At 35.4% G+C, this 12,580-nt stretch overlaps 1 protein-coding gene across 2 annotated transcripts in view; it reads left to right on the top strand.

The window, feature by feature from the left end:
• The window catches only part of FUT8 (fucosyltransferase 8), a 327,874-nt gene that overhangs the window by 2,092 nt on the left and 313,202 nt on the right, over positions 1-12,580 (top strand). The window lies entirely within an intron of this gene.

Genomic DNA, 12,580 nt, shown 5'->3' with positions numbered 1-12,580 from the left:
TGATTGAGGCCTTGGAGAAAGGCAGAGAGAGGTATTGTTTCTTCTTTCCATGTTTGAATTAATTTACAGTGGACTTAAGCCAACTCTAGAAGGTGAACCTAGGAAAGGCAGAATCTCCAGTAGATAACCCCAAACTTCAAGGTAAAGCAGAACAGATTTCAACAAGTTTTCAATCAGTTTCGAATTAAGCTCATCAAGGGTAACTGACTGAACTTTGACTTGGCTCTCTTTAGAAATTGTAGGCAAGGTTTCATTATAGTTTTTTTACTTCTTGTTACTCCTAGGGTTAAGTGTATATTTACTTTATTAAATTTAAATTTCATGTTTTTATACATAGGTCTTTTAAAGGGTGCATTATATATATGAAAACATTTTAGGAGAGAAATTAAGCATAACAGCACTATACTGAAATAATGGAGCAAGTTGTGTTTTCCCTTCTTTAAAATAACCTAAAAAGCAACCTAAAATCCTATGCCAAATGATAAGATCTTGTACATTGCCAGCTTTGTGAAATATACCATAAAATGTGTATAGAAAGTGGCAATTACTTGATTTATAAATACTACAGTAGTAAGGATAAGGTGGGCATTCAAACATTTGTATTTGTGAATTTACGGTTTAGTATATAGAAATGTAGGGAGTTAGAAACGAATAGGCTATAAGGACCATTGAAGGGTGATTTGGGGCATGGATTTTCCTTTTGCTGCTTTTATAAATTGAGAATTGTACTTGAACTGAAGAGCTGAACAGCTGGAATGAAACTTGTATAGATTGCAAAAAACATGCAAAAGTGTATCTTTGATCAAGTAGTGAGTTAACATGAGGAGTATACTGTGGTTTATTAGGATAGTGAATCAAAATAATTTCCATAAAATATAGCAGCACCATATAGATCATTTAGGATGTTCTTAAATTTAAAGAGTCGCTTGAAGTTGTTTTCCTACAAGTCATCCTATTTGAGATGTATGGAATTGAAAAAAAACAATAATTCTGATTACATTATGCAGTGTTTGGTTTCAATTTTAATTATTTTTAAAGTACTGGAATGTCCTTAAAAGTGGTGAATTTTGAAATTTGCTAGTGGCTTGGAAAAACTTGTGTTAATTTTTTTAAGTGCAGTTATATTAGTAGGTTGGTCTGAAGGGGGAGCTAGTGCCAAAGCAAAGCATAGCTTAATATGTGTTTGAACTTTTAAAATGCCCAAACCCAGGTTTTTGTGACCAGAAGGAACATAAATTTTTAATTAAAAGAGTAAGGGAATTGATATGGGCATATATCTGAACATAGTTATTTGTGGAATATATATATATACATATATATATATGTTGTATATTACAAATAACTTAAAAATCTTTTCATGATCTGGAATAATGGAAAGTATATGCTTAAGGCTTATTGAATTTCTCATTTACAATCTCAAAAAAATATGCCCCATAATGTAGAGTGTGTGATAGTAATTTCTTAACTTTCTTGTGCATTGCATCACAAGGGAAGTAGTCTTAATCCTTGGTGCATGTTGTATGTTCTTAAATTTTTTCTTTATAATAACCTATAGTCCTAAAATTTCAAAAATCAAGTAGAGTCTTATATGGGCAAAGATATTGACTGGGTAGTAAGCTAAGTATTTATCAAGAGTAGAGATACTTTCATTAAGAAATGGACCCTTCAGACATCTGGAAAGCAGGATGCCAAGGTCACTTCTTAACCTCTGTCTCCTGTAATATAATGCAGTGAGTCTAGCCTGTTTACTAAATTGAACTTGGGCCTTTGAATATAAAGCAATTATTTTTTGGTTTATGGCACTTTAGGTTAGATTTCTCAACTGTAATTAGGTATGCGAATTTACTTCTCACAGTTCATATATTCTTTAAATTCAAGGCTAGAAATTGATAATGTATATATTAAAATAATTAGAATATTTTGTTTTCTGAAGATAGTGGTTGGGTTGTTTGTTCTCTCTTGCTCTCCATTATGTAAACAGAATCTCAGTGCTGATAAAATAAAAAATAGATTCTTTGAAAAGAATGACAATATCTGTGAGATAAAGAGTAGTGAGGTGTTCACCATTTTTAAGGGGTTTATGCTATAAATTAAACAATGTTTTATAAGACATGCCAGAATATTTTTATGTATCTTTTTCAATTTCTTAAATGGTTATTTTTGATTTACTATAAACTGCATTACTAAATTTCTTGTTTTAATTAAACGGTAAATATACCCACTTCATATTATAGGACACTTATAAGAGTTACCATTTTATAATCATAAGAGTAAATATAAGCCAAATGTAATTTTTTTTTAACTATACAACTGGGGCACCTGGCTGGCTCAGTTGATACAGCATGCGACTCAATCTCAAGGTTGTGAGTTTTTTTTTTTTTAAAGATTTTATTTATTTATTTGAGAGAGAGAGAATGAGAAACAGCATGAGAGGGAGGAGGGTCAGAGGGAGAAGCAGACTCCCCGCCGAGCAGGAAGCCCGATGTGGGACTCGATCCCGGGACTCCAAGATCATGACCTGAGCCGAAGGCAGTCGCCCAACCAACTGAGCCACCCAGGCGCCCTCAAGGTTGTGAGTTTGAGCCCCATGTTGGGCGTGGAGGCTACTTAAAAAACAAAACACAGCTAAGATTCTCAACAATGCTGAAACTAAAAGTATTAACTATTGTAGTACTTTTATACCCTTCGTCAATACTAGTCCTGTTGGTACTCCTCAGATGAGGTACCAACTTCCAGGCTTCTGTAGTGAGCAGTAGTGTAGTAGGTCTGACATTTAGAGGACAGTTCAGTTTTTTCTTTGGTTTCCTTCTTAGTCTGTGGCTTATATTTCTGTACTATTTGGTATACAGTTTCTTTTTGGCAGTTGGAATTGTTATTAAATTGTAGTTTGCTATAATGAGACAAATGTTTAAAAGTAAAAGATATTTACAATCAGTTTTTAAAAAAACATTTTAAAATTCCCAACAGAAGATTATTATATAGGGATGTATATGCATTTAAGATGTATTTTTTAAGAGATTAGTCTTATGTCTGAACCTTCTTTTCTCTCTATGTTCTGCTCTCCAGCCTACTCTTCTTCAACTTCCCTCCATATCCACAATTTTCTCTTTGGAATAATTAGGGATCAAACCAATAAAATGAACGATATCACTCACCTGGCATAGGTTTTTCTTCCTTGATTAAATAAATGACCTTATTATCAGGTCTCTACAATATTCCAAACATATAACCCATATACACTTTATATGATACTATACATTTTACTTTTAATGGAAGAAGAATTTATAGGGCCTATGGGATTATGCTGTGTATTTCAATATTAGTTACTCATATTTGTTACAGAAAGCAGAGCTATATGGTTAATTTCATTTAAGTTTTCTTTTAAAAAGACTTTAATATTTACCAGAACCTAATAGCTCACTCACCTATTACTTTTTAAAAATATCTTTTTGTGATAATTTGTTTTGTTTTTTGTTTTTTTGTTTTTTGGTCATCGGAAAATGACATGTGAAGAGGAAATATGTTTCGAGTTTTTTAAAAAAACTGTACTGATGTGGCTCAGTCTTGCTTCTGCTTTTGGTTCTATAGTATAACCTCTTCATTTGAAGCACTGGAATAAACCTTTAAAGATCACTATTGAAATGCTCCCTATTTTTGTTGTATCCTAGAACTTGAGTTTTTCACATTTATTTTAACAATGGGATAAACTGAAAAAATATGACAGCATACTGATGTTTCGATTGGATTTAACAGTTCTACTTGTCACAGTCTTGATGACTGGTTAATGTAAATAAAGTTCACATTATAAAATATGTAATAAAATGTTGATATTAATCATATATGTAAATGAGAAATTAAACTACTGTTTATCTTAGAATCTGAGTTATGAGAAATATTACATGATATGAACTTTAAATGCTATAACTTTCTGATTATAAATGAACAAAAGTAACATAAAAATAGGAGATTCTTCTATTTAATTTACTGCAAATTTATAACTAAAATGAAAATGAACCTGTTTTGTGTTCATGTACATCTTTTTATTCAGTTGACTGTTAATGAACCATGAATGAGTTTCAAATTTTTAATAATTTTGTGGCTGGATTATATCCCTTAAATGAGATATGAAATTCCATTAATACCTAGAGCAAGAATAAATTTGCATGTGGTAAAAACAATATTTCCAAACCATCAAACTATAAAAGCATAGCAATGTTATTAAATGACTTAAGTCATCATTCCATAGCTAGTTTTAAAAATAATTTTTATAATTTTAAAAATATAATTGATCATAATATCTTGATCGGTGGTAAAGGTGGGAAAAATGTAATTTGTAGCTTCTGTATTATATCCATTGTTTTAGACTTCACCAATGTTGGGGCAGTCAGTGAAGGGAAGGAGATTGAGAGAGGCAGAGGATCTTACTGGTTGACGAGCCTGCTTTGTTTGGAGGTGAGGGAGAGTTCTTTAGTTTTTCTTTGTCCCTCCATTTCTTTCTTTCCCCTGTTTGTCATCCTTACTCTCCCAATTGTAGGAAATGTGGCAGTTGACAATATCCTTATAGGATTTTTTTTCTTAGAGTTCATAGCACATTTCCTGGTGAAACATTAGCTTTTATGTTACAATAGGTTTATTATAATGATTTCATTTCCTCTGAGGCAGTAGGCAAGAGACTAGAAGAACTTCAATTGGGGTAGAGTTTATTATTATTTATTAAAAAATGATTTTTTGTAACCATGTAAAAAGGGATATGGGGTTGTTGGTTCCTTAATTGTTAAGGGCGCTGCATCAGTCTGCTTAATATTTAATATATCATAATCCCCTCTTCCAGTTTCCTGGAATGCATTCTCATGTCTCCTTTGTTATTTCTGTCTTCATCTATGGAGTTTTTGTGTATAAGGAATTGGTTTGTAGAACATCACTTCACCTTCTTTGTGTACCACATTGCAGTAAGAAAAATGTAAAAAAAAACAAACCCCAAAACCGTACTGTGTCCCTTGAAAAGAACAAACTAAAATGAGCAGCAGTGTTCTCCTTTCGTGGGAATACTGTTAGCAAGTTTAAGCCATTTATTGTGAAAAGGTCACAAGGAGAAAGTGTATGTTTGATAATTAGGGCCCTAATCATTTGGGATCTGACTGATTCAGTTTCTCTAACACATGGAATTGTACCTGAAAGAGAAATCTATTCAGCTGAGATTGTGTTCTATTTTTCCTGTCTTGAATTCTTTGAATAACTGCTTAATTCATTCAGTTACCAAATGTCAAAAGATCGTAATTTTGAGAAACCTACTCTTTAAAATTAGAGTTTAAGCTAGGATAAACATTTCGCTTTCTTTTTATAAGTTTCAGATTTTTCTTTCTCTTTTAGGAAGTTTGGTGAAACTCTGGGGCTTTAGGAAGGTGGTAATTGAAATTCTTGAGGCCAAAAGTTCTTTCGTTAGCCTTAGTAAACTGAGCCTCAGCAGCATGGGAAATGTAGGTTTACTAAGTAATCCTGACTGCTTCCTCTGACATAATTACAGATATCTAGGCCTCCATTAATTAAAACTCTGTTTATTTTTAAGGTTCAAACAGTGGTGTTTCTCATAGATGTAAAACATTAACTGTTATGAGAGAGATATAACTTACTCTTAATTTGTAAGTAAACAAAGAATAGGCTGTCAACGCTGAGTAAACTGAAGAGATGTATATACCTAATAAGGATGCACAAACAATAAACTGAAGAAACTTGCTAATATGCAATTAAGAATGGCTCCTCTTAATAAAAAGACTATTAGTATTTAAATTATAGTGGCACAAAGGTGTCATGAAAATGAAATCACTAAAGAATTCTGTTTCGGAACAATTTGTCAGACCAGATAACAGATAAAGGAGCACATCCTCTATTCTTTTTTTTTTTTAAGATTTTATTTATTTATTGGTCAGAGAGAGAGAGGGCACAAGCAGGGGGAGCTGAAGGCAGAGGGAGAAGCGGGCCCTCCGTTGAGCAAGGAGCCCAATGTGGGACTTGATCCCAGAACCCTGGGATCATGACCTGAGTCGAAGGCAGACGCTTAACTGACTGAGCCACCTAGGCATCTGCACCTCCTCTATTCTAAACTGTCTGCAGAGGCTTAGAGCAGTGCACATCCTATCTAAAAGGGAATAATGATCAATAACCAAAGTGTTTTCAGAGGATTTATGCACATTTCCTATGTATATATTTGTGCACTTCCTGTTACTTTCTGTATCCATGGAAAATGTAAGGGTGGAAAATAAAGTACCTAACTTTTGGAAATTCTGAAGGGAAAAGGATCTGAAGTTTGCAAAAAAAAGCTGTTTTTTTTGTGTGTGTGTGTTTTAATGATACTTATTTTTAAAGATTTTTAAAAATTATTAGAGAGCTCGAGCAGGGGTTATGGGGGGTTGCAGAGGGAGAGGGAGAAGCAGACTCCCCGCTGAGCAGGGAGACCCACACGGGTCTTGATCCTAGGACCCTGAGATCATGACCTGAGCTGAAGGCAGACGCTTAAAGGACTGAGCCACCCAGGCGCCCCTGGTGATACTTTTTGATGTATAATTCCCCAACAGCTTTATGGACTTAAAGACAAAATCTGAGTTCCTTCTTAGTCATTTTTGAATAGCTTTATTGAAGTATAAATTATATCTCAAAGTTTGCAGCTTAAGTTTTATTTATTTTTTTAAAGACTTATTTATTTTAGAAAGAGCGCACACGGTGGGGAGGGGCAGGGAGAGGGTAAGAAAGTCTTAAGCAGGGGCGCCTGGGTGGTTCAGTAGGTTAAGTGTCCGCCTTCGGCTCAGGTCATGATCCCAGGGTCCTGGGATCGAGCCCTGCATCGGGCTCCCTGCTTGGCGGGAAGCCTGCTTCTCCCTCTCCCACTCCCCTGCTTGTGTTCCCTCTCTCCCTGTGTCTCTCGCTGTCAAATAAAATCTTAAAAAAAAAAAAACGTCTGAAGCAGACTCCCTGTTATGAGCATAACATGGGGCTTGATCTCATAACCCTGAGATCAAGACCGGAGCCGAAACCAAGAGTCAGACTCTTAACCTACTGCACCCCTCAGATGCCCCCACAGCTTAAGTTTTAATAAACTTATATATTGTGCAGCCATTATCACAATTTAATTTTAGAAATCTTTAATTCTCCAAAAAGTTCTGTCTTGCCCACCTTCCCAATCCCTGCTCCAACTCCCAGCCCTAGGCAACCACTGATCTCCTTTTTGTTTCTGTAGTTTTGCCATTTCTAGAAATTTGACATTAAGAGAATCATACAATATGTATTCTTTTGTGTCTGGCTCCTCTCATTTAGTATCATCCTGTTTAGTCATTTGAATGAATGGTTAAAGTAGAAAAGCTTTAAACCTGGAATCAGGAGATTGGATACTAGCGTTAGCTTTGCTACCAAGTGTATAAACTTGGGTAAGCCACTTGTTCCCCCTGGGCCTTTGCTTTTTTTCCATAAAATGAATTATTTGGATTTTCTTCTATTCCAGTTTTTACAGCTGTGTAGATATTCACTGACCTTTTCCTAGAATGTATCTTAACTCTTCCCCTTAAATATAGTCACTTTACTATTATTTTTTGAATCAGAAATGAGGCTTATGGTCTAATTTTTTAAGATTTATTTATTTATTTGAGAAAGAGAGGGAGCATGTGTGAGCTTGTGGTGGGGAGGGGCAGAGAGTCTTAAGCAGACTTGATGTCCGACTTGGGGTTTGATTTCACGACCCTGAGATCACTATCTGAGCTGAAACCAAGAGTCAGGTGCTTAACCAACTGCGCCACCCAGGTGCCCAAAAACGAGGCTTATAGTCTAGTACATGAGTCAGCTGTGGACAAATATGGGACTGTCTTGAAGAAACAAGATGGTTGATTAAACTTTTTCTTGAACATTTCTTAGTTCGTGTGTATAACTTTGAGAATAGGGACAATCATAAAAGCTGAGTTAATGATTTTTAAAGAGAAGAAAGGCAAAGTTTAATAATTCTCAGAGGTAGAGCTTTAAAAGTGATTGAAGCTTCTCACGAATGTAAGACAAAGACTATGCTTTTAGTTATTTTTTTGTTTTCGGAGTAGAATATGGAATGGAGAGATTTTAGTTAAGTTTAAACCAAGTTGGGTTCAAGGCAGTCGAGTGAGATTAGACTGTTTTTCAAAGAAGAACCAAAGACAATGTATAACTACCATTGGGAAGACTGTCCTAGGGCTCATGTAGAGGCAAAGCTGATAGGTAACATTCAGGTGTCAAACTAAGGAAGATAGACACATATAGGGAGTTAAAAAATAGTGCTGTACATATGTAAATGAATGTGTTTGTAACAGGAGTAGACAACTGTCTGCGTAGGCTGGTATCAGATATGCCAAAGGGTTAATGTGCATTTTCAGTATAGTATAAAAAAAGATAGAGCACTGAATAACAACTAGCTAAATTTAAAAATGAGAGTGCTGTAACTACTTTCAAATATTCAATAATTTGACTCTTAGAAACCATCAGAGCTTCTTATATTGCCTATAATAGTAGGAAGTATGGTATAAGATGATTGAATTTTTATTTTTACCCAACATACTAGAATGTATGAGTGGTAACCCACAGATCAGACACTGTGGAGGAGGGGAATATAGCCGTAAATATATTTTAATGATGGAGTCATTATAGCAGCATAAGAAAATTTGTTTCATGCTTTATAGTCCTATTTTTTGTTCACAAGTGGTATTTCTAATTTAGGTAAACCTCCTTATGATAACCACAAATTTCCCCAAATGTGAAACCTCTATTTAATCAATGAAGATTTGTCACTTTGACAATAATATAATGATTATGTTAAGACTCTAAAGGAGTTCTAAAAGTTGAATCTCATAGCTTTTTATGCAATGGCAGCATTCTAGGAATAAGTATGAGAACTTTCTAAGGTGACTATTTTATGGCAACCATATTCTTTTAAATATATGCCATGCCATATTTATTTTTAAATGTCTCACAGAATTTGTAATAAAGTATCTAAATATGAATTGTGTAATTGGAAAAATTTCAGTGTAAAGGAAAAGAGATACTTTGAAGCTTCAAAATATTAAAGATCTTATTTTTCCAGCGAATTTTTATTTTTAAACATAATAATGGGTACCTGGGTGGCTCAGTTGGTTCAGCGTCTGCCTTCAGCTCAGGTCATGATCCCAGGATCCTGGGATCGAGCCCTACGTCAGGCTCCTGCTTGGCAGGGAGTTTGCTTCTCCCTCTCCTTCTGCTGCTCCCCCTGCTTGTACCCTCTCCCTCTCTCTCTCCTGTCAAATAAATAAATAAAATCTTTAAAATAAAAAAAAAACATAATAAGTGAGCAGCTGTCAAAAGATACAGCCATTTTTTTTAAAAAAGATTTTATTTATTTATTTGAGAGTGGGAGAGAGAGCAAGCAAGCATGAGCAGGGGTAGAGGCAGAGGGAGACGGAGAAGCAGACTCCCCACTGAGCAGGGAACCCGATGTGGGGCTGTATTCCAGGGCTCCAAGATCATGACCTGAACCGAAGGCAGATGCTTAACCGACTGAGCCACTTAGGCGCCCCTCCAAAGATACAGCCATTTTTAAGTTTAGAATTCCTATTCTCTGTATAGTTCTCTCACATACTTGACTTTAAGTAAATAGACATTAAGGATTTCTTGAATAATCAAATATACTACTTGAATATTTAAGCAAAGCATCAGAGCAAGACACATTAATGCAGTAAAAATGATTAATTTAAAAGTTTTATAACATAGTGGGGCACCTGGGTGGCTCAGTCGTTAAGTGTCTGCCTTCAGCTCAGGTCATGATCCCAGGGTCCTGGGATCGAGCCCCACATCAGGCTCCCTACTCTGCAGGAAGCCTACTTCTCACTCTCCCACTCCCCCTGCTTGTGTTCCCTCTCTCGCTGTCTCTCTCTGTCAAATAAAATCTTTAAAAAAAAAAAAAAAAAGTTTTATAACATAGTAAAGAAAAAATGCAGTAATATACAATGGAAAAGAAAACTTACAGAAGGAACATCATTACCTCAAATCAGATATAGAAGGCTGTTTTTATAAAACAATAACAGTCAAATCAAATAGGCTAAAGAATTTGTGCCGTTCTACTAGATAAGTGAAAATGAGATTAATAATTATAAAGAGTGCTCCAAAATACTCACTCACACTGGTTGGCAATTCTTTTGTAATTGATTTCCTGCAGGGGCTATTTCTGACCTTTTCTACTCCCTAGCCCCTGATTCCTGTATACTGTTCCCAGACTTTGTAGGTTTTTTTCAATTACTTTTTTTTTTTTAAGAGTAAGAAGGTTAAGGCCATCAAACAGACATGTCTTCAGCGTTGCTTTTCTTTATCTCTAAATTGTTTAATTTCCCTTCCTCTCTACTATTTGGTGTTAGGGATGTATCATTTTAGGCTTACATGACTATTTCATGGCTGCTACTTTTATCCCTTCTGTTAGACTATATGGGCTTGTTAGTTAACTCTTTTATTATTTTTATTTAAATCTCCCCTAACATCTTCAATGGCCTAAAAAAAAAATCCACCCAAAAAACACCTTTTCTTATTCTTTTTTCCTTCTTTCCCCTCTTTTTTTTTTTTTTTTTTTATCCAATAGCCCAAAGGAAAAAACAACATGTATATTGTTTAAATTTTGCTATCTTCTTTTTCACTAAAGCTATTTTCTCTGTTGTTACCAGTGACCTGAATTGCCAAATAGAGACTTTTTTCAGTTTTAATTCTTGCTTTTAAATTATCCAGATTTGACACAGTGAACCCCTTTTCCTCCTCCCTTCTTAAAAGGGAGCTTATAAGCTCTCTTGTATATTCTAGCCACTCTTCGTTCACAAGGTCAACTTGTTTCTTAAGTATTTGCCTTATAGATTTTTCTTAATCTAGCTGCTTTTCCTTGGAGTGTTACCTGGTCCTTTGGCTTCAGTGAGTATCTCTTTCAGATGACTCTTACACTGTAAGTGCCTAAACTTCAGTTTTTAGCTGGAGAGCTCCACCTGTTTGTCATGCCATTAAGTTCAACATGCTCAATTTGAATTTTCTTTCATTTTCTTTCTCCTAAAATGTATTCTTCTAACTTTCCTTTCTCTATTATTGGCTTATTCCTCCCATTACCCAAACTTGAACTCTGAGTCATCTTTGAATTCCCCATCAAATCTATTCAGTTGTTAAACTGGAAATTCTGTTACTACAGCGTTTCTGTTTCATTATTTTTTTAAAGATTTTATTTATTTATTTGACAGAGAGAGAGAGAGAGAGAGAGCACAAGCAGGGGGAGCAGCAGAGGGAGAGGGAGAAGCAGGCTCCCCGCTGAGCATGGAGCCCGATGCAGGGCACTATCCCAGGACCTTGGGATCGTGACCTGAGCCGAAGGCAGATGCTTAACCGACTGAGCCACCCAGGTGCCCCTTCTGTTTAATTTATTACTACAGAAATTTTTACGACAGAAATTTTTACTACAGAAGGTTCTCATTACCACTAACATATAAATAATTGTAATTTGGCAATTGCTATGGTAGAGAGGAGGCAGAGAGAGGCAGCAGTACTATTAGGGTGTGGTAAGTGGAGAAGGCTGTGTTGAAAGGAGGTGATGTTTAAGCTTAGCATCAAAGAATAAGTAGGGGCATTCCAGGCAGACAAGCTGAAGAGAGACTTATTGGAAGTTTATTATATGTTGTCAATTTATACGACTTTTGCTTTAATCCTTACTGCATGTGTGTGTTTTTTTATATTGGCAAATGTAATTGCCTTTCTTCAGATATTGATGAAGATGAGTGAATGAACAAGGTAAAGCCAGAGTGACACAAAGTAGTAATATATCTTTATTACCTAGGCTTGAATGAGTAGAATGGTAAGATGTCAAGTGGTGAAAAGTGAACACTACCTGCACTGAAGACTTAAAATCTTAAAATTTACGTTAAAAGCTGTCTTTAAGGTTCCTGGCACTTGGAATGTAAATCTAGTGGACAGCTGTTTTCAGTCTACTTATATATGGCTTTACCTTTTATTTCTCTTTATACACATATGTTTGCCCTACAGCAGGGCTAGGTAATATCTATATATTAATAGCCACTAATATTGGGAATACGTTAACTGAAGGCCACAGCAAGTGAAGAGATAATTTACTGTTTTTGCTCCCATAGAGAAACAATGTTTTGTGCTTTTAAAATGGGAAGCATTAAAACCAACAGTTCCAAATTGGCTTAAAAAGATGACTTACTGTTTTTGTAAATGGGAAGAGCAGAGGTGGAGCAGTCCAGGAGCAAAGAGATCCAGGAATTTAAATGATGTCTTTAGGATACTTCTCACTTCCTGACTATACTTCTTTCTGTATGTTAGTCTTATTGTCTGCTTACGTAAGAAGTCTTTCATGACAGATACACAGCCTCAGATTGCTGAGAGCTTACAGTGAAGAACTGAGAACTTTCTGAAGGAAGGCCTCTAATGAGGCCCATCCTTCGGCTAATCACTGTGGGGAATTGTCATTGGATTGTCATCAGAACCACATAAAACTGGGGAAGGTCAGTTCCCCAAAGGATGGGAATACTATTAACTAGAGAAATGGGGGAAGGAATGT

Source organism: Neomonachus schauinslandi, chromosome 9 (assembly GCF_002201575.2).
Source record: "Neomonachus schauinslandi chromosome 9, ASM220157v2, whole genome shotgun sequence".
NCBI lineage: Eukaryota > Metazoa > Chordata > Mammalia > Carnivora > Phocidae > Neomonachus > Neomonachus schauinslandi.
The sequence above is the reverse complement of the archived record's forward strand: the minus strand, read 5'-3'. Positions and strand labels throughout refer to the sequence as shown.